Genomic DNA, 22,889 nt, shown 5'->3' with positions numbered 1-22,889 from the left:
AAGGTCACTCTATAAACCCAATATATATATATATATTAAATAAGATTTGTTGCCTACATCCAAGAAACACACTCATTTTTATTTGGCCTAGTCTTGATATTTTGATTTTACACTGATATGACGAACTCTTTATAAATTGATGATGTGTAAATAAATGTATATCAAATATGGATGTACATTTGCTTTAGAGAGTGTATGAGTGTGATTTATTTTATTTACATTAGGCTATGGTACATAATTATTTATAGCGTACGTAATGATGCGAATAGCTTTCTGTTTTTGTATGCTTATCAACAGCATCTGGTTTACTAGAAACTTCAGCTATCATTGTGAGTAAGTCAGTCAACTTTTTTAGGAATAAATTGTATTAAATTGCACCGTCAGCATGTATTGTTTAGGGATTCCCCAGTCTACCTGAGCAATATTTTGCGATTGATCAAATTCCAAGTTCGTATGCAACATTTTGTATGTGTTTGAATGTATACGCCAGGAGTCATTCCGGAGGGGTTTTAAGTAGATATAGCAATTAGGTTTTATCTGTTACAGTTAAACAAAAATAATTTACATGAAGAATTACAAGATTAGTGAAATTTAAAGAATGCCCGTGCCACTGTCAAAAACTGTAATAAGGTGTGGGGATTTTTTTATTTCGGCATGACCATATCTTTGATAAATCATTTCTGAAAAAAAAAATACCTTGCGCGACTTCATGAAAAACAAAAAAGAAATAAGGATGGTATAAAAAATATATATATAACTTATCACAATATTCTGAATTAAAACGTCAGCAGGGCGCTAGACTGGGATTCGAACCTTTGACTTCATATTGTTATAATTATAATATCGCTATAGCCGCGGTAGCTAAGTGGTGAAGGCGTCTGACATTCTGCTACCACTAACCCTCCATCACTGGGTCGCGTCCTTTAATGAACACAAAACAACCAAACCAAACCGCTATAATTACCGACTGAGCTACCTGATCAACAGAAGTGTCCTTACCAGACTGTGCTACACAGATATCTAAAACGAAATTAAGAGGTAGTTGTTGTATATACGAATAAAACACAATGCAGTGGGGCAGTGATTTTTTAAGATTGGAAAATGTTCTCGTTTACATGGCATTTCATCATTTCTATATTAAGAGTCCTGCAGTGTCACTTTAAGATGATGGATGTCTTAAAACTGTTCAGATTTTGGGGGTTTTAGGTCGGGTTTTTTCATTCGCCGCCGTTTATAAATGATCAAAATACGTTATCTGAAAATAAAGACAATTCTAATATTTTGATCGCGCCAAAGGATTGTGTAAATTATTCTTCCAAACCGGAAATCAATCGTTGTCATGTATTACTCGCCTTTTGTGTCAATATGTAATGTTTTTCTTGTTCAATTTTAATAATCATAATAATAATTCGAGGTTCTTATTTACTGTTTTATCACAACCTAGTTCGTAGGCCGTCTCAAAGCGGTTCACAAATTATTATCCGTTGTTATAGGGCATTTGCAACCAGCAAATATCTTGCTCAACTCCCTGGGGGCATACAGCCGGTGCTGCCATCTCGGCGCTCACAAATAGCATTCAACAATTCTAGCACTGCCCAACCAAGTACTCATTTACAGCTGAGTAGACTGGAACAAGCGGAATAAAGTATCTTGCTCAAAGATACAACACAGTCCCGTGCCGTGACTCGAACCCGCCACCCTTCGGTAACGAGCCTGTCGTCCTACCACTAGACTACCGTGCCATAAATTATCGTTAAACATGGTAACTATGTGGTGATTATATTTAGAACTGGGGTCAAAATGGTTTCTTTTCTATGACGTCTCATGGATGTTACATTGCAGGGCTTTACGCCTCTGTTTTCTCGCGAGAGGTCTTGGTTTCTTACGTTTTGTTTTGAATCCCGTTCGTTCATGGTATTACTTCGTCCTGTCGACGTTCATCCCATGGTGTCCTTGTTTGTCACCGCATTGACGTGTTTTCTCCTTTTCAACCAGTTAGAATGGTCGGCAATTTGTCTGCGAAAATCTGGCTCTATTCTCACTAAAATACAACACAGTCAATTTACTAGCCTTACTTTAAGGAGTGCATTGCATCTATAATGAGACAGCCGAGAAGAGAAGAAATATTCTATTCAAAATATCGTTATTTCCTTTTCATTCGTACATAAACTTCAAAATCAGTATTACAATTGTACTTGTTTCCCGCCATTATCCAATTCACGCTTTACTCCTGGTAATTCTTGATAAAAGGTCGAAAACTTACTCATTATCCAGAACGTATCGGTAAAAGTGAAACATTCAAAGAAATACCGCTATCACACATTAAATGTATGAAGTTTCTTGACGGCTTAGGCTAAGGGTTACACTTATGCAACGACTCTGTCTACAGATTAACGCAACGATGTGTTCACCCGATCATAAGCTAACTTCATGTACCAGTATTTATGTCTTAAATTGAATTAAACACACAATTCAAGATGATAGGTCTATTAGAAGTTAATTGGTAACATAAAGTAGCAACAGGACCTTCGAGTTGGTATATATGAAAGGTTTTTGAGAAATGCCGCTTCTGCGTTGAAGAATCGAGATCATTCGCGGATTACGTTTGAACAGCGTCATTCTATCTTTGACGAATAAGGATTATTGACACATTAGGGAGATGTCTTGGCATTAAGACTTCCTTAATCGTGATACCTTAGATAGGATAACACATTAATGTGGTCTACTAGCGCAGCTTTGAAGGTTGAGTCGCACCGCTACTACCGAACGCGCACCACATTAACTCATTCACCCCTGAAATTTCATAATGAATTATTCCAACCTTTTAGTTGGAAGAGTTCAAATGTGTCTTCAGGTGTGAATGAGTTCAGAATCTTTCTTTATATAACAGAACGCAATAAGCGTGTACCGGTACATCTAAGACGTTTACGAAGCGGTGATATAACAACGGCTATCTCGATAATTGTCTCGTTACTGTGTGTAATAAAACTCTCCCTGTATCTATATTTGCGATGTTACGTCGAAACGATGAGCGGGAAACATCGATATTACAATTGATAGATCGAGAATAAAGGCATACTAAGAGATTATTTGAGACAATCTGCCGTCCTTAAATGACCATAGCTGTTGAGATAGGACGTTAAACAATACTAAACCGAACCAAACCAAAATGAGACAATCTTGTTTTACTTCTTGTCCTGTTGGTAAGTGGTTTAAAGATTTAAGAAACGGGAATTATCACAGAGGGATATTTACATTTTGGATTCTTAAAGAGAGAAATAGAAAAAAACCGGTATACCCGCTGAATTAACGATAGAAGAAATGACAAAGTTAGTCACTTCTTGTATACGAAGGTCTTCATAAATCGCTAAAACTGATATTCATAACTTGACAAAGGTCCTTTAAATCATATATTTTTTATTTCAATAATCAGGAAATACGTCATTCTGAAGATTTTAGAAAACAAAAGTTTTTTTTATTATTATTTCGGAGCAGTCATGATATATCGTCGGTAAGGCGAACATTCTGAACCACTGTGACGTCATTATTTGTGAGTTTTTTTTCTATATATTGACATGTTATCAAATGTAAATGTCATTATACGTTTTAAATTCAAATTGAAGTGTACTTTGAATTTTATTCCGATAAAAAGGTGACCATCTGTGCAAGCCGATGATACCATAATGATCCAACGCAAATGATGAAGCAGACAAAAGCAAGCTTTTGAACAATTTGTCTCTAGCGTCAATAATGTATGTTTAAGTTAAACTTCATCACTTATTGCAATGTCCATCACTAACTGAATTCAGAAAAAACATATTTGTATAAGTACTTTTATAAAAAAAAAATTTTTTTTTTATTAACCTCGAGTCAACTGACTCATGGGTATAGTACATATATTACAAGATAAGTAAAACATGTTATGCAATACAATACAGAATAACATATGGACATATGTTAAGAGGAGAGTGACTCTTTACGTACACTTGTTGCCAAATGTAAATATTTTCCAAGATTAAAAAGTTCCTTTACATTATTGGTATTTAATAGTTGAGTTAGCTTAAACACACTCGGACTTAAACGATAATATTTCTTTATGTACTTTAACATTAGATTTTCATAAAATGGACATTTGAGAATAAAATGAAACTCATCTTCAATGTCGCCTAAATTACATCTAGTACACAGTCGATTATGACGGTTTATATTATTCCGCCTCCCGACCTCAATATTTAAACTGTAAGAAGACAGTCTATAGCGAGTAATTTGACGCTTAAATTTTGATTGGATTGGCTTACGCAAATAAAACTGTAAGTCGACATTGTCTATCAGATATTAATATAAATACCCCTTTGAAGAATTTGAAATATTTGTTAACATACTTATATTATATATTATACCTTACACTTATAAGTTTAACGATCTGATGAATTCCAAAAATGTACGTACCTCGAAAAAAACTATGAAAATTTACATTTTAAGCATAATCCTTAATAATATGTGTCCTCCGTCATATGAATAATTATTTGAATAATATTGATTAGATTGTGCTTGTGAGACTTACCTTATGAACAACTGTATCGTAAAATATCTTGTTAATATGTTTCTCTATACTTTGTATTATAAAGAGAATAAACTGAAATGAATTGAAATTGAAGCATGATTGATCAGCTTGAAACAAACTCAATCTCGTGTTACTGACGACCGTGTGTTTTAAACCAATCAAAAAGGAAATAGCGTCAACATCGAAGAATCAATATTATAATATATTTTATTGATCAAAACGATTCCCTGCTTTTGTCGTAGATATTTAAGTTTTAAACAAAGCTCAAGGCTTAAATATCACAAACGTTTCTAATCTTAGGGACATTCCTAAACTTGCGCTTTTCCATAAGAACCCGTTGTTGGAGAACAGGTGAATACTAGATGTAGGAAAGTTTTCTTCAGCAAACTAACGTTCCTGAAAACTGGAACCAGGTGGCATTTTACATAAGTAAGATTAAATGTAACACCATTAAAATATCTATTCAATGAAAGAGTGACTCGATTGAATTTCTCTGTTTCCATCAGTATATGTTTCCGATTTCTTTGACGGTAAATGCTGAGAGAGTCATATACATTAGTACATTCGACGAAACTGAATTATGACATAAGTAAAGTACGTATTGTGATGCATGAATAAGATACAAAACACCATTGTATCCAAAGTCAAACAAAGGTCAAGACACCTGCCCTGTAATCTGTAAAAAGAGCAGAAAACACTAATGTCCAACGGATTTACAAATTGTCAAGACTTTCAAAGAGGTCGGGGCCCTTTGAATTCATTTTCACCTCGGCCGAAGCAATATCTCGTGGATTAGGACACTTTGGAATATCTCGATATTGCAGTGAGAATAGCAAAGTTACACGGGGCAAAAGGGGGACAACAATGGCCCCGACTAGAATGTGTTCATAAGAGAAGTTCCCAGTGTCCAACCCCTTGTCGGCCAAACTACTTGTGTGGTAACGTTACAACCGGGGGCGGGGGTCGGACTATAGCGCTGACCATCGTCGATTGTCCGTGTAATTCTATCGCGTGCCCTAGAGGTGTGTCCAGTGCCTGGACAGTACAACGGGTAACGGTAGAAATGACAATGTCCTATTCACGATAGATACATACAGTGGTCACTACAATGGTCATCTCCCCAGGGTGGTCAGTCGCGATAAATATTCTCTCTTAATCTCAAAATAATGCCGCTCGTATGGGAGTATCGGTAAATCAACGAAATATATACATACCATCGTGATTGTATACGTCATAGACAAATGAACCGCACGCTTAGTACGCGATTCAATGGTTTTAAATTTAAAGTAATTCATAAAGCTATTGTAATACTGAAAAGTGTGATACAGAAGTAAACTGTATGTGGACAGCTTCCACAAGGATTGATAAATCTCGTGAAAACTTTAGAAAGTCATAATTTTGTTAATCTGTTAGATGAATAAACGTTCACCTTCGTTTTCACATCAATCCTTTTTAATTGTCATGTTAATTAGATTCGAGAAAGTCTTGTTATACTATTACAAGCAAATAAATTGAAAAAATAAAAAAAATGGACTTGACAAATTTCCGGGATAACCAGCTTCTCGGTTTCCTAAAATTCAATATCGAGAATCCATTTAATGATATCTTTATCATGAACATATGATATTGAACGTCATATTGATCTTTCCTTACATTAAACATGTGTTCATTAAAAAGTTGTCGATATTTTAGTTCCAAATCAAATGATTATTTTTGTTTTCAAAACTCCAAACAGCACCGAGAGTCACATATAACTATGTTATGTTCAAAACTTCGACTCTTCGCGTTAGGTGCAGCCGCTACGATCCTATCATGGTCTTGAAATAAAAGAATAAGTTCCTTTCGGGCGTATCCTTGCAAATTTATTGCTCTTTTGCGTCTGATAATGTGTGGATTATGATAGGTATATTGAATTATCAAAAGAAAGCAAGTTGGTGTGTAATGATAAGCCTGTCGGCCTATGTTTTTAAAAAGAACTTTCCAAAGTTAACTGTTTCTCCCAATTAATCAAAAGAGGCTGTTAATTTCAACATTTGATCCTTTCAAAACTGTCTCAGCTAGGAAGGGAGAAAAAAATCTCAAGAAATGCACGTGATTATCGTAGAAAAACAGTCTTGAGAGAAAAAAATTACCTTTCTGACACGTATTCTTAGCGGCTGAATGTACCAAAGCTAAATGAAGAAAGCGAAAAGGTCAAACAGTGTAGAGCGTTAATAGACACAACGATTGAATTCAGGGGACCATTACGTTGCAATTATCGCGTAATCAAAACAGTTACGGGGCTTTGAACAGTCGCCATTTGAGACATTTTCACGACTCCGGTCGAGTACCAGACTATTTTCCTCTTTGTAAATGTCCCTTGGAATCTTAATCTGAGCGACAAAATCACAACTCATTACAGGGAGAAGTACCTCTTAAGATAAGTTAAACGATGTCAAAAATGTGGCGAAAAATGCAAATGTCTACATAAAAATTACATCTTTTTGTTATGAAAAAAATAGGTAGACTTTGATTCTCGATCGGATGTGAATGTGTTTATGTCATGATTGGCACGTGAGCTCAGTCTCGTGCCAACCATTAAACAAGATATTCACTCATTCATCTACTAAATGTAATGTGTTCTAGGTGTATATTGCATGTCCATAAAGTCGTCAGTTTCAGGTAATGAACATGGACACATTATCTCATTTCCTTGACAGAAAATACATTTCAATTGAAATAAATATGCATAGTTATAAGTGTAATTATTAGCATGGCATGATCATGATGAAGGTTAATTTCTACCGGCGCACGAGTATTGTACATACTTGAAACATTAACACTACGTAAAATGTGTACTAAGTTACTGTTGAGTCATAATGATTATGTAGAACATCAATGTACAGCACTGTTGTGTTAACTCAAGTGCAGGACGTTTCGACTGTAATAAAAGTGCAAATGACACATTTAAGAGGCAATCAGAAAAATCGCCCGAGTTCAATCTATAAAAATACACCCGTTTATTTTGGTTTAAATCTGTATTTAAATGAACCCGCATATACAACAAATTTGTTGTAAAAAAAAAAAAAAAAAAAAGCACTTGCCGGCAATTTAAATATTTTGTGGAATTTACTCGTTTTTTAAATCCATAATTTTGAAGGTAGTTTGATTGTAAGCATGACACGAATAATTCATATTTTTATGTTTTGTGCAGTAAGAATTGCTGTTTAAAATGTTTGATTGTGTGCTCTATAAAGGAAGCAGGCCCTTAGCCCCACCTAACATGTACCGTTATTCGCGTGCACAGGTGCGCGTGCACACATTATTACATTAGATAAAATCAATCAATTGAAAATCCAGCTTCATAAACACATGTATTATCTTCACCTATTGAAGTGATAGGCTTCTTCTATGCATGCAGGGGACATGACAAATACCCATACAGGTGTCTAGAACTCGGAGAAAGGATCAGCAGGGTGAAAATCACCGTGAAGTGATCCGCGCTATAGTGTCGACATGCGCCTGGCCATCTGTTGCTTGGCGCATGCATCGCCTCCTCTAATGCACATCGCGTTCAAAAGTCAGTGACGGCGTTTACAGTGAAAAACGTTAATCAGTACAGACCTTACCGAATTCCTAATAAGGGAAAACTTTTCAAAGGTAAATAATATGTACAGTATTTAAACGAACAACATCGAAGGATTGGGTAGTTTATTGTTTATTAGATTGCATAGCGGACTCGCGAATGACCCTACAGTGAATAATTGACCTTAGTTGTACACGCCCTGTCCAGCTAGGGCCTTGTGTACGATCTCTCATTGTTTTCACGTCACCATTTTCATTTTCTTTTATTTAATACGTATTCCCTTATCAATAAACTCGTCAAAATATATTTGACACAAATGCTTTTTTATTTACTGCACACATGTATTTTATAAGACATTCAATGATAGACTAAACATTTTCTCATTCAACGAGTTTTCAAATACCCATCAGCTCAAACCTTTACCAAAAACAGGAGCAGCAGATCGATTCTAACGAGTTGTCGTATATACGGACAACCTTGAAGTGATCTTTGACCTTGAAAGGCTGTTGACCTTTGTCCTCCCCCATCTGTGAGTGTTCCCTAGTCGAGCGATGTTAACTTAAACAGACAATCAGGGGGCCTAGAGAGTTGAGGATGCATTCAGTCCCCAAAATACACCCAGTTATTGGGGACATCTGTCGGTTCATAGACGGTCGCGTCCCTTCACAGGCAGACTACCTAATTCACCCCTATAACGGTCCTTTTTCATTTATAATGTAAGAGTAAGCGAGTCACTGCAGTTCACGGGGTTAAAATAGGCATGCTGTGTCAAAATTCGCGTCGTAAGAGAATAGCATGTATTCTGTCTTTTCACCACTGTAGTGACTTCGGATTGAAGTTCAGGATCTATCGAAAAACAAATTCACGTTTTCGTGTTCCAACACAGATTTTATATTCAAGCTCAATTGATCTGTTAATAAAAAATGTTCAAATGCTATTTTTGAAATAATTCTCAAGGAACCTTTCAAGAGAAATGAACCAAATACTGTTTTCAGTATCTAGATGTTCATTTACGGTTGTGTCGCATGATTAAACTGAGTTACAAGAAAGTTAGTTTAAACACAGAACTCACACTTGATCTAGCATGGTTCTGAACGCTTTCAAATATGTACTAGATCATAGCAAAGGTAAAATTACACGACCAGAAACCAACATCGACCCTCTCGGAAAAAAACCATGAGTGTGGTGCTAGGGTGGGGTGTGTTTTACATATCAAAACTGTTTATTTAACGGGTTTTCACGTCTTCTGTTAAGATTAGTGGACCAGATACTCTGTGAAGTCTCTTTCCAGAACACGTCACCTTTCGTTGATATACGTCATTGACTTCTCGTAAGCCCCATTTTCCTATTTCTGGTAAACTTGTAGCTTGCATTTCTCTCTCCTGGCCCTATTGCGCACAGACGCTCTAGATCTGTGGTGTGTCGTTTACAGAAATTATGTAAATAATTCTATTCCAAACAAACGTCATTAGCTACAAACAAACTTTTCAAAAATAACACTCTTGAACGCAAACATGTTTAACCTGTACGACTTTAACCAAAAGGATTACATGTGTTTTTGTTTTGTCTTTGTGTTTTGTTTGTTTGTTTTTCTTCTATTTTTTCTTTTGATATTTTAAAATGTCTCATTCGAATATCATATGACAATACAAGCACCACGCCCTGGAAATATTAGAGATCTGTATTTGCGTATTTCCTATGATGATATTCTGAGTAAATCAGTAGTGGTGCAAGTAGGTCTCCTTGTTGAATGCCGATAATATTTCAGTAATAAAACTAGAAGTTAACGGTTACAATTCGAGTCTAGTCTAGATTTCGACCGATACTGGCGATAATTAAAATATCCCAATAGAAATTCTAATTAAAGGTCTTCATAAATCTTAATTCTATGACAATAGGATAATTCTGACGCACATCGGAGAGGTAGATCAAGGGAGATAAGATAATTCATTATCTTGTTATAAGTAACGTTAGTCTGGTGTAGATCCAAAGCTCTATCAGCTTATGGGGATAAATTCTAAATAAAGAAATTATCTTATTTTGGGGATGAATTAAGGTAAATTGTTTTTATGTATTTTGGTATTCATGGATTTAGATAAAATCTCAATAAACGCGTTCTTTTTATCAAAATTGTTAAATTATTTCACTGTAAAAATTCGAAGTAGTTATTTTTTCAGCAAGTAATCTCACCTGAAATACTGTTCGTGGCAGATAAGGCAATAATGATAATGACACTGGATTTACACCGTTATAATCAGGTTACTGTAAGCTCGGAAACATCCTCACGAAATTAAGTAATAACTGGAACACACGCGCCTATCTTTTCAAAAACTCTCGGTTAGCTTTTCCAGTACTATTTCAAATAAAAGATGTAATAACTAGATTTCATTTTTGAACACAAACATGCTTTGAGGTTATGATTCCGACAGTAAACACATGCGCCAGTGATTTATTTTTCTGGAGTATTTATCTATATTTATTTCAGATCATTTTATATCTTCGTGTTCAAACTAACAATTCCTCAGATTTGTTTTCAATACGAGTTAAGCCGAATCTATTACGACCGGAAATACTGAAGTGTTTATCTTTGCAATCATAAATACCTCAGATTAGGTGAAACTTACACCCGAGTCGTCAATTTCGTAATTGTCATTTTCACGCTAGTGCCCAGTAGTGTTAATTCTATATAAGTTGGCGGTCAACCTTTTGTCATTGCCAGGTTCGAAAGCAATCTCAATTTGTAGGCTATTGTTCATGTCTCGCCTAAAGTCAGTTAGAGGGTGGTTCTAATAGAATGTCTTTTAATTTTGTGTAATTTGATCAAGTGAAAAATATTTAAACCGTAAGTTTTTTTTTAAAATTAAACCTTGGAATTAAATTATTAAACAATTTGTTTGTTTTGTTCATTTCACAAGGCTAAGTATTTTAGTAGCATCTTTTTACACTTAATTATTTTTAAACAACTCAAACATTTCGTTTTTAGTATATCACGCATGTTTGTTAAATGTTTACAACCGCAAACAATACAGTGAAGACGACTCCTGTCTGCCCCTCGATAGAAAACTATTGTCAGTAAGGGCGTTCTATGTATGGCCGACAAAAATAATCGAAATATCCTTCCATACAATGCCAATACATCATCCGTGATGTTTCTCAAACGGTGTGACCTTGTTAAGCAAATACCGGAAACTAATGAATGCGTTTGTACTTTTCAAAAGACTTCCACTGAGCATTTTTTCTTCCTTTCTTTTTTATCCAGAAGACGACAGAACATTATCACCAAGTATCGTTATGAATGAAACTTTCTGATATTTCCAAAACAAAAACGTATTTCGAAGACAAATATACATGACTTGAACTCAATGTGACTATATAGCGGATCGGCTTTCTTGCATGCTCTTTACGAAGTAGAGTCAGAATTTTGGAAAATAACTTTCCACATTTTTGGGAAATGTAGTTTCCATGACTTATATTCAGTCCGGAGAATTTCTAAATGTATGTTTGTCACAGAATGTGTACCTATCGTTGACTCATCATGAATCAAACGGTAGCTGCTACATTGACAGTATTCAATTAAACATAGTATCAGTGTAACCAAAAGAAATGCTGACGCAACCTGTTGATGAGAAATGGGCGTTGTATCGCACTAAATGCCACTGATTTATAACTGGTTATTATACCGGCATGTGCTTCCCTGACGAAGTCAGTCCATATGGCGGCAACAGGACGAAACATCGTCAAGATTGGCTCACAAAACGTAGAGATTACGATAGCTGTTACAAGATCGTCGACATTTCGTATTAAACACGATATTGTGTTTCTTAAGTTCTATTTAACTAGAATCGATTTCAGAAATAAAAACATACCGACACATTGACGCATGCGCACTCGGGGAGATTTATTTGTCTTCGCGAAACTCGCCATCTGTCGCGTGGAGAGGAAAAGAGGGGGAAGGGGAGGAGGTATCTTTACAATATAATGCACTTAACTAATCAACATGTGCAATGGGTCCCAGGCCTAGGGTAAGCATGCTTTCGAGAGGCTTGCGACATTTAAAAAATATAATTTATCATAGAACGGTGTAAAGCCGTTTGAAGTGTGAAATCTCTGGGTTACACATTTTTATCGGACTTATTTATCAGCATACATTTGCCGATTATTGACAGATATATAAATCAAGACTAAAAGTTAAAACTGACCTTAACGTTCACTTAAGGATTCCCGGACCACTGCCAAAACTGTAACCATGCAGTGAAAACGGATATTCCCGGCTTGGCTTATAGCTTTGATAAAACAGTTCTTAAAAGATAACCATTCCTCACGGGACTTCTTTGATCGAAATTAAGGAGAGGTAACTCTATATTCGAAAAACCTGAGTGTAATGGAACGGTGCTCTTTAAACCAACAATGAAATATCTTTATTTTTTTATATATATTTTTATATATTTTTGAAGCACTTTATATATTTTTTAAAAATAAAATGATAATAACTTTATTGTTTGATCTTTACTCTGCAAGAAATGTATCCTTTTAACATCATTTCAGTAGCTTCGAGACAGTAAATTGACCGGCAGCGGAATACATTTTGAAGAAAATTAGTTTTTATTTCATTTTTTGCCAATAGGTGCCCACATTTGCAAACAATCTTTAAAATATAGCTTCTAAATTGGAATATGTGATCTGTTCAACAAAAGAGTCTAAAACCTGGTCGCGTGGCTGACAACCGTTTATATTTAGCCATGTGGGGATGAAAGCCACAAATCCATTTTTTATGAAATAAAATATCCGTATTTCTAAGGCAATGTGCTATCACGTTAGACAGCTTCAATTTGACATTTAACTATAACAGAGGGGGACAATGAAGGCACGCAAGGGGAGTAGTGTACAGAAATGCATAAAAGTAAGCTCTTTCATTGGATAGAATTGAACTGTTTTATTTGAAATATTTGTCAATATGACGAACTTTATTTTTTAAAAGCATGCTACCCGAGAGACGCCGAAATTAATGAAGTATGAATGATGGGACTATGGTTAAAGGTTGGGGACAATAACTTTAAACCCCGTCATGTGGAAATATGCCAGTGCAATCGTATTAATTCAATCCATAAAAACCTACGTTCGGAACACCTCCTTCTTTTATACTCAGTTAATAGTGTTAAGTGTTGAGACGACTTCGGAAGTCAATGTTCGATCGTGTGGAATGAACGGTCTTGCCATCAACTTATAAAGATGGGAACGGGTTTTTGATTACAAGCTCAAAACTATTCTTGGTCAGTTTTACCGCGTCCTTTCGTGATCTTTTCGGGGTATCTGTACTACGATTTGTAGTATATCAACTGAGAATCGGTTTACACCCAGACAGTACCTTATGATAAACGCCTTTATTTCATAGCCTACAAATATATGCCTGCAAAAAAATGTTAAACCAGTTCTCGATGCCTACGATTTTAGTGTTACCGGCCGCCCTGCAGAAAGAAATGTCACGATACAATTTGACTTCCGTCACAAGTCTTTAGCTAAATGCTTTCATTTATTTATTGCTTAAATATTTTTAATAGTCTTCCGATAGAAATCAGAAAAGATATTTCAAAGGACGAACATGTGATCATTTTTTAAACTTATTATTTATCATACCAATGGGTTCTGTTATGTCCTGTTGAGTAAATTGGTTTGGCATCGTGCATTTCATTTTTCGATTCTCGAATCTCTCGTGCGATATTATGGTAAAACATTATGGCTGGGATCGAGCTGGATTCGTACTGTACCTTAAGTCCCGAGTGTGTATCTGTAGCCTATTTCGAGGATAAATCATAGAACATCTGCCCATCCAGAAACCTCATACCGACATTTTAAAATTATCTGTGGTTAATGAGTATTTTAACTAGCTAAAATATTCTTTTCAAATTCCATACAGTCATATCTAAATTACATTTAAACTTGGATATATGTTCCTCAGTTCATTAGTCATCTCGCATACCGCCACCATTGGGCAAAGTCTTCGTTTTTTTTTTCTTTTCGCCGATTCCCTCTAACACCTACCTTGATATACAGCAAAACCCTTCTATACCGCGAGGATCATAAAACTAGAAAGAACACCGATTTTGTTCAAAATGGTGTCAGCAAGTTATCGTTGATTTCTGAGTCTACGCAGTATTTGTATGGTGCAATAATTGAAAATGATCTGATCATAAATGAAGGTGAATAAATCTTATAATCAAGGTTTGTCCCGTTAGATTAAAGAGTCTAAAAAAAGTGTTATGATACGGACTATTCCAGTAACCATCTTATAAATAGGCTAGCCTCAAAAAATACCAAGAACGTAATTCAAATGACAAATAAAAGTACTGGAGCAGTAACTGGGTTTCTGTATCTTCTTTTGCCAGAAATATGGCAAAAGCATGGGGGGGGTATTACAACGTTGTTTACGCTCTCTCCACAAATTGTAACGAAAAAAATATGCACATTTGTAAAAATTACAACGTTTAAGTCTGCAGGTAAATATTGGCTTCCATAAAGAAGTAAACGAAGGATATAGTCAGTGCTAACATCCGGTGTGTTTAATTTTTTAACTAGTTCTGGCATCGGATCAGTAAAATTTGTACCTTTGTACGGATCCATTTTGCAATCAGTGACGTAACGTTTGCACCTGTCGTCGACCTTCTAATGTCATTAGATTACATAAGGTACGCTATCTCAAATAAACCCGCCCCCTCTTCAGCCCGCACCTCATTTTTAAACAGCGTCATTCTTTACGCGCGGGCGAGTACAGTTGCGGTTAGATGGCACGAATCGCTAGCTACCCAATTAGTTCCGGCACGTGGCCACGCGCTCTTCAACTAGCAGTACCTTTAGGAAATTCTTCAAAGGTTAAAAGTTAAAATATTACTTTTCATTAAAAAAAATGTACAAATATTTTCTATGTTTAAGTTTCTAATGGGCAACGATTGAGACGTCAATTATCGCCCAGTGGACTTTTCTGTTTCAGAAACATCAAATGGACTTTGACAAGGTAATATGTAAGTTAGATTTACGATACCCCAGTACAGAAATAGTTAATAGTGATACGTTCAGCTTGGGAGTACAAATTCAAAAGATTGCTTCGTTATCGAGGACGAATCCTAGGAATCAAATCTCAAGATAGGAAGGCAAACACTTGCGATTTGAAAGTCTTCAGCAATTTTGCGATTTGAATGATTTGTGAGACGAAACTGAAGTGAAATCTCTCGTTTTAATAATTGAACTTGATAGCCTAGCCAATCACAATACTTAATCTTTATCCAAAAGAATGTTTCGTGGAATACTGTAGTTTTAAAATTAAGCTATATTTTCTTGGTACCTTTTTTGATCCATTATAAAAAAGGCTTCTTGTGAAACGACACTGACATTTACGTATTCGCATTTAAAATTGTTATTCATCTAAAAAAAATCTAAAATAAATCAAACATTTAGTTTCAAAACAGAACATGAAAGAAGTACTCTGTTTATAATGTTTCTAAAAGGAATAAATCCGATATCAACGCTTTCATACCCTTTATGTTTTTTTATTTTGTAAATTGACAACATTTTTTTCCTCATGCATAAACGAAGAAAAGCGAAAAATATAACGGTTTAAATTTGAAATATACAGTTATTATGGTATGAAAATAGATTTTTTTTTAAAATCCGAAAGAAAGACAAGATTCGAAACGGAATTTTATATCGAAATGCAAGGTGACAACAGAACAAAACGGAGGATGTCATAACGTGTCATCATGTGTGCGTTCCCAATCTCGTCAAAACGTTTTGGTGACCGAGGAATTCGAAACGGATACGACAAAATGATGATTACAAATGTTTGGTTAAAGAGCGAATAATAGCTAGTCGGGATTACATCTTTGGCACTTGGTATTGTTGATAATGTCCCTTGAATATTTTGTAATTATTCGGTGTCAAATTCATTGGTATAATGAGACCTTGCTTTCGGACAGTATAATCTGACTGACCCCTAACAGTACTCCGGACAATAGCCAATGATGTATGGGTCAGTTCGGGGTGTTCGGCCATTGTCCGCGTTACTTATCGTTTCTAGTTTTGTCAAGCTTCGCATTGAAGTGTCTATTATTGAAGAATTATTAAAAGGTTGTGACGCATCGTTCAATTATCGTTGTTTATCTGCGAGGGGTAAAATGTAGGTAGCAATTGTATTAATAGATCGGTGGTGACGAATCGTCCACTATATAATTGGGTTATCAGAAGACAAGAGAAAAGTCGCTAGAGACTCGGTCCGAGTAAGCGTGGCACGACTCGACCATTTGACACTAAGTGAGAGAAAGTGATCCTTGCTTGTTCACGGCCAAGGCTCATTAGCCACCGGAGTACGACAAGGGGACGCACTGTGTCCTTTTCTCTCGTTGTCACCTCAGCGTAGACAGGAGACGCGAGCAGGTCGCGATACGCACAGTTAGATTTATCTAATAAAGGTTTTCAAAAATGTTATTCAAATCGTTATATTTAGTAACTTTCATTCGCGAATTTCAATAGTCTTGATAACGAAATTATATCATTTTGAGGAAAACCTACACAATAAGTACGAAAAAGGAACTTTGTTACCTTATGATTTTTCTCAGAATTATGCGGAAGCTGACAAATCATGGAGCAAAATGAACGAGACGTGAAATTGAATGACCGTATCAACAGAATATATCCCTTGAATCTCGAATCAGTCTAATTAATGGCCTCTGCGTATATTGATTTCGGGTAAGATCATTATTATATACCTAAATAGTATCTGACCGATCACACAATTTATATATCCTGATATTATCTCCCCTGGTGACAACAGACAAAAGACGTTTGATTTGTTTACAAGAAGTGTCATACCTAATCACACCTGTCACATGACAAAATACCAAGAGGAGACAACTCAAATGAAAAGTGATTAATTAATATTTTAATGGAAGGGCTGCAAGTTGATTTATGTATATCTACTGTACAAAATAAGGGGAAATAACCAAAGATATATCACCCCCTTTTTCGCGGGAGTCGGACACGTGCTGATTTAAGCATATATCGAGAATCAATTTCAAACCAGACAGATTGAAATCAGATACATATAGACACATTTGAAATAGACCTCGTTAGTTGTGACAGTTTCGCTTTCGGAAACATCGGGCATAACTTTTAAATTAATGCCGGGAGACGTTTTCAATCTGCATTGGAATCAGTCAGTGTTCGAAGGCCTCAGTTCCGATGTTGTCGTGTACGAAAGAACGAGGTTTCGGTGAATCGATGTAAAAGATAATGAGATTCTTCTGTATCGGATTCCGGAATATCAAGATTCCGTTATATCGGATTCCGAATTATTGAAGTTCCGTAGTATCGGAATCCGGATTAGAGAGGTTCCCTTTATATCTAATTCCGAAATTAAATGATTTTTAAATTCATGAAACCTTACTGTATGTTGATTTGTTTCCGTCTTTCTTTCCAATTTTTCCTCGTGAAACTTAATTTCACATTCAAACAAACACTTAATTGTACGCGAACTCACCAATAAACAGATTATGAACCCGTGGTGTCTACCAGCTCAAGAGGATTCAAACACTGTCAAACGCTCCTGGCTTTTTTGACGTAAATTCTAATTGAAAATTCTTTCACGACTGTTTAGTTTATTAGTTTATGCTGTTAAATCTTGCATTACACCCCTATATTAGAGCTTGAAGGGTACATGTATCGGTCCTGCTAATAAAAAAAAATGGGACAGGACGGGTAATGGGTGAAGGTAGGGGGATATATTTCCGGAGATGTCAAAATATTGGCACCTCTTCAACAATCTCATTTTCTTCGCCCTGCTGACCTTAGCTGGATTTGTATACCAGGGGTATATAAATCTGCCGTTGAACTGACCCTCGCGTTATAAATCTGCCCCTTCAAATGGAGTTGTTGCCACTACCGAATATAAATCTGCTCGGAAGATGGTCATGTGTGACATCTATGACAATTCAGTCACGTCATGTCCCTATATTAATTCTCGTCGCTTCGGCGCATGCGTATAACAAATAAAATACCGTCCTAGTTCTTTTTACTCGATTGAACTTCAAAACAGAGCTAGAGGTGGTTGTATTTTATTATACATGTATAATAGTGTTTATATTTTAATAATATGTCGTTTAGGTTTTAAGGAAAACTGTCTGTAGTCTGTATGTTACTTGCACGCGTAGTGTGATCTGTCATAATTGGTGACACATTGTAATCGTTAAGCCAAAAAAGGACATTGATTCGATGTCATTGATTGGTTAAAAAAAAATCAATATAAAAAATACGAACAGTTTATCGTTTTTATAAAAAATGTCCAGAGGAGCGAAGTTAGACTGAGTACACAATCGAAAGTGTCTGGACTGGCGAGGTTCTACTGTACACACAAACCAAAGTGTCCGGACTAACAAGTTTCTACTGTACACATAAACCAAAGTATCCAGACTAACAAGGTTTTACTGTACACACAAACTAAAGTGTCCGGACTAACAAGGTTCTACTGTGTACACAAACCAAAGTATCCAGACTTACAAGGTTCTACTGCACACACAAACCAAAGTGTCCAGACTAACAATGTTCTACTGTACACACAAACCAAAGTGTCCAGACTAACAAGGTTCTACTGTACACACAAACCAAACTGTCTTAACTAACAAGGTTCTACTGTACACATAAACCAAAGTGTCCAGACTCACAAGGTTCTACTTTACATACACACCAAAGTGTCCAGACTAACAAGGTTCTACTGTACATACAAACAAAAATATCCAAACTAACAAGGTTTTACTGTACACACAAACTAAAGTGTCCGGACTAACAAGGTTCTACTGTGTACACAAACCAAAGTATCCAGACTAACAAGGTTCTACTGTACACATAAACCAAAGTGTCCAGACTCACAAGGTTCTACTTTACATACACACCAAAGTGTCCAGACTAACAAGGTTCTACTGTACATACAAACAAAAATATCCAAACTAACAAGGTTTTACTGTACACACAAACTAAAGTGTCCGGACTAACAAGGTTCTACTGTGTACACAAACCAAAGTATCCAGACTAACAAGGTTCTACTGTACACACAAACCAAACTGTCCAGACTTACAAGGTTCCACTACATACAAACCAAAGTGTCTAGACTAACAAGGTCCTACTGTACACACAAACCAAAGTGTCCAGAATAACAAGGTTCTACTGTAAACACAAACCAAACCAAAGTGTCCGGACTAACAAGGTTCTACTGTACACACAAACCAATGTGTCAAGACTAACAAGGACCTACTGTACACGCAAACCAAAGTGTTCAGACTAACAAGGTTCTACTGCACACACAAACCAAACTGTCCAGACATACAAGGTTCTACTGTACATACAAACCAAAGTGTCCAGACTAATATGGTTCTACTGTACACACAAACCAAAGTGTCCAGAATAACAAGGTTCTGCTGTACACGCAAACCAAAGTGTCCGGACTAACAAGGTTCTACTGTACACACAAACCAAAGTATCCGGACTAACAAGGTTCTACTGTACACACAAACCAATGTGTCCAGACTAACAAGGTTCTACTGTACACACAAACCAAAGTGTCCAGACTAACAAGGTTCTACTTCACATAAGTCATAGTGTCCAGGTTAGCAATGTCCAATTGGCAACACAAAGAAAATGTCCGGACTAACAAGGTTCTACTTTAGACGGAAACCACGGTGTCCAGGCTTACTATGTTCCACTGACGCTAACAAAAATATACGCCCCTATCCCCTCTCAGTGGCCCTCAATCCGGCTATATACTCTACAGGGAACATTTCATTGTTGGTAACTGAAATAAAATGAAATCAGCTATAAAAACGGACAGAAGTTAAAGCGGATGTATCAATCTTTCTTCTAGTATCAGGTGTACAAAATTTCTATGTCATATCTTTAAATATTTTGATATCCATCGAAAATTGGCTAGTGTTTCTTACAGTGCACCAGATAAAGAGAATCTACATGCACATTTTATGATCGAGAGATGCTGCTGCAAGAAAAAAAACCTATTATCACACCTTTTGGCTTCAAAACATTTCTGATCTCATCTATATGAAATAATTGTTGCGGGAAACATTCATTTTCAAAAGCAAAGAAACATTGGGATGATAAGTTGATGTATTTTGATAGCGCTTATCTGATAGTTGTAATAGATAAGACTAAATTAGGCCTCCCTGTCTTACACCACATGTATTGCCTATACTATACCATTACCGGCATAAATAATGCTACAACCTTTCTTCTGAAATTCTCTGTGTTATTTATCTTATAGTAGATTAAAATCTTAGCTTGATTAAAATCTTGGACAGGATAGAATTTTCGTATATCTTCAAACTTGATCAGATAAAATATGAATATGTACACTTTCTAAAGTTATTTTTTTAGATTTTCGTACAGATTAATTTTGGAACTCTTTTGTGGCCTGGGTCCCTTACTCCCCTAATGTGGCTGGCGGTATCTCGTGTTCTGGTTTTGAAATGACATATTAAGATTTGAAAAACACATTTAATGACCGTAGCATTGTGTTCGTTGATAAGAAGGATGTCACTTTAATAATTCGAGTGTCTTTGGGCGGAAATCGGTGCCCTGTTACATTGAATAAGACAGAATTTAAGGCTTGCATGTTATATTTTCCAGCGGAAAGTATGATTGTGTGCGAGTGATGGTGAAAACTGATAAGTGAATAAAAGTATGTATGAATACATGGTTTAATGTGAACCCATACAAAATGACCACATGTCAACAAAAGTAACACTTAAAATTCTAAAATGACAATAATAGCATATATTTTTTTATAATTGTTGATACACAACATATTTAAAGTACGTGTAATGTTATAGAAATCATGATCTGCTAGTTTAAATTTAATCTTATCGTCAATGTATTGCAGTAATACAAATAATGCACAAGTTACAAGGATTCGGAAACAGGTACAGAGCACCAATATGAATTCGTCTCCTTAAATTCGTTAAGCAGTGTTTGGACGGCATTGTCTGTTGATGCAATAACACTAAAAGGAAATAAAACGGAAGGGCGCATGAGCGATAGGAAAAAAAGAGCCTCCTGAAGGAAGCAAAAATATATGAAGAGAAGAGTTGTTCGAATATAATATGGTTACGTCATGGGTCTGTACAAGTTGAATGCGATTGATACATTTGCAAATGTCTATTCATTACCTAACGTACTAAAGCGGAAACTCTGAAATGACTCTTTGTAATTTTAATTCTGACAAAAGAAAAAACAGATAATAAAACGGACACCCTGTCTAATAAAACCGTCATGTCGTGTCACAGAGGGTATAGGACTGGACAGGTTTCAGTAAATATTACATTAAAGCATACGACAGCAGTAGTAAAATAATTTTAAAATATTTTCGACTTACATATAAAATGTAAGACACAACATGTTTGTATGTAAGAACAAAGAACAAACGATATATATATATATATATATTGATATTTAGACTTGGCTAACTCTCAATTCTCCTTAGTCTGTCTAAAGCTAAGTCTGCGAAATGTTGATTATACGTAAGAGGTCAAGCATTGTGGCAAATTCAAGAAAAAATATGTAAAATTCGTGTTAAATTAAGGGCGGGTCGTGGAGAATTTCATTCAGATTTCTACCTACTAACCAGGGTAATTCAAATTACAGTCTGTATCTTGTAATATAATATATAAATATTACGAGCAACATAAATATTCAGAGCTTATCAAAATGATGCTTTATTCACAAATTCTGATTGGTCATTCAAAGACGACCTACAGACCTTCAATGATAACAGTTTTAAAAAATATCTTCCTTTATAATATTTGATAAAATAAAATGTTATCCGGCCACCCGTATCACTTGAGAATTGATTTAATCCCATCCCCCTTGGGTAGACTACGGGTAGATATTGATACGCTCTGTATGGGCGTAATAGGGCAAGTGGTCGGTGTTCTCTTCAAGTCAGGCAAGCGGGCTGTGCATCCACTTATGGCGCCACCTAGCGGGCATTTGGTCGGTGTACACCTGCCATCTGACTTTGTGCGCGACTGGAATGATGGTACTCATAGAAAAGCACCGAAATCAAAGGATAGTATCGGCATGTCGCCTTTAGCGTGAAGGAGTTCTCTCTGTCCAGTCCGGGACACGCGCATGTCATGATTAATTCCTCAAATGTCCAGATGTACAGTTATAATTTGTCCTGTACCGTGTCCAGTTACCCAGCGTCATGAAATCATGAAACAGGATAACGCTGTATCAAAATTATTAAGATTTTGATGAAATAAATATTTTTCTTTGCGAGGAGTCCGCAGTGAATACCATATTCTTCAGTTTCATTTCTATCTTGCTTACTGCAATGTTGTCATAGGTCCTTTTTTTCTAAACAATTAATTTATACGTCTTCCTAGATGTCCATTCCTCCTTTATAACGCCAACTGGACAAACAATGACTGTATAACGAAGTGTAACTATACATGGCAATAACACATTATCTAATAAAGACATTTGATTGGAAAAAATAAACTTTAGTCATAATTTTGATATGACACCGGCTCATGTAGTTTAGCTCATATAGCTCATTGTGTGGTCGTCCATTTGTGTTACTGATTATCTGTCTATTTGCTTCAGTGCTATCCAGTTGTGTACTTTTCTAGTTGTGTTGTTGTGTATTTTTGTTGTTGTCTGTTTGTGTCGTTTTCTAGTTGTCTTGTTGTCTTGTTTTCTAGTTGTGTAGTT

Source organism: Mizuhopecten yessoensis, unplaced genomic scaffold, assembly GCF_002113885.1.
Source record: "Mizuhopecten yessoensis strain PY_sf001 unplaced genomic scaffold, ASM211388v2 scaffold7713, whole genome shotgun sequence".
NCBI classification, from domain to species: Eukaryota; Metazoa; Mollusca; class Bivalvia; order Pectinida; family Pectinidae; genus Mizuhopecten; species Mizuhopecten yessoensis.
This window is presented reverse-complemented; position numbering follows the sequence as displayed.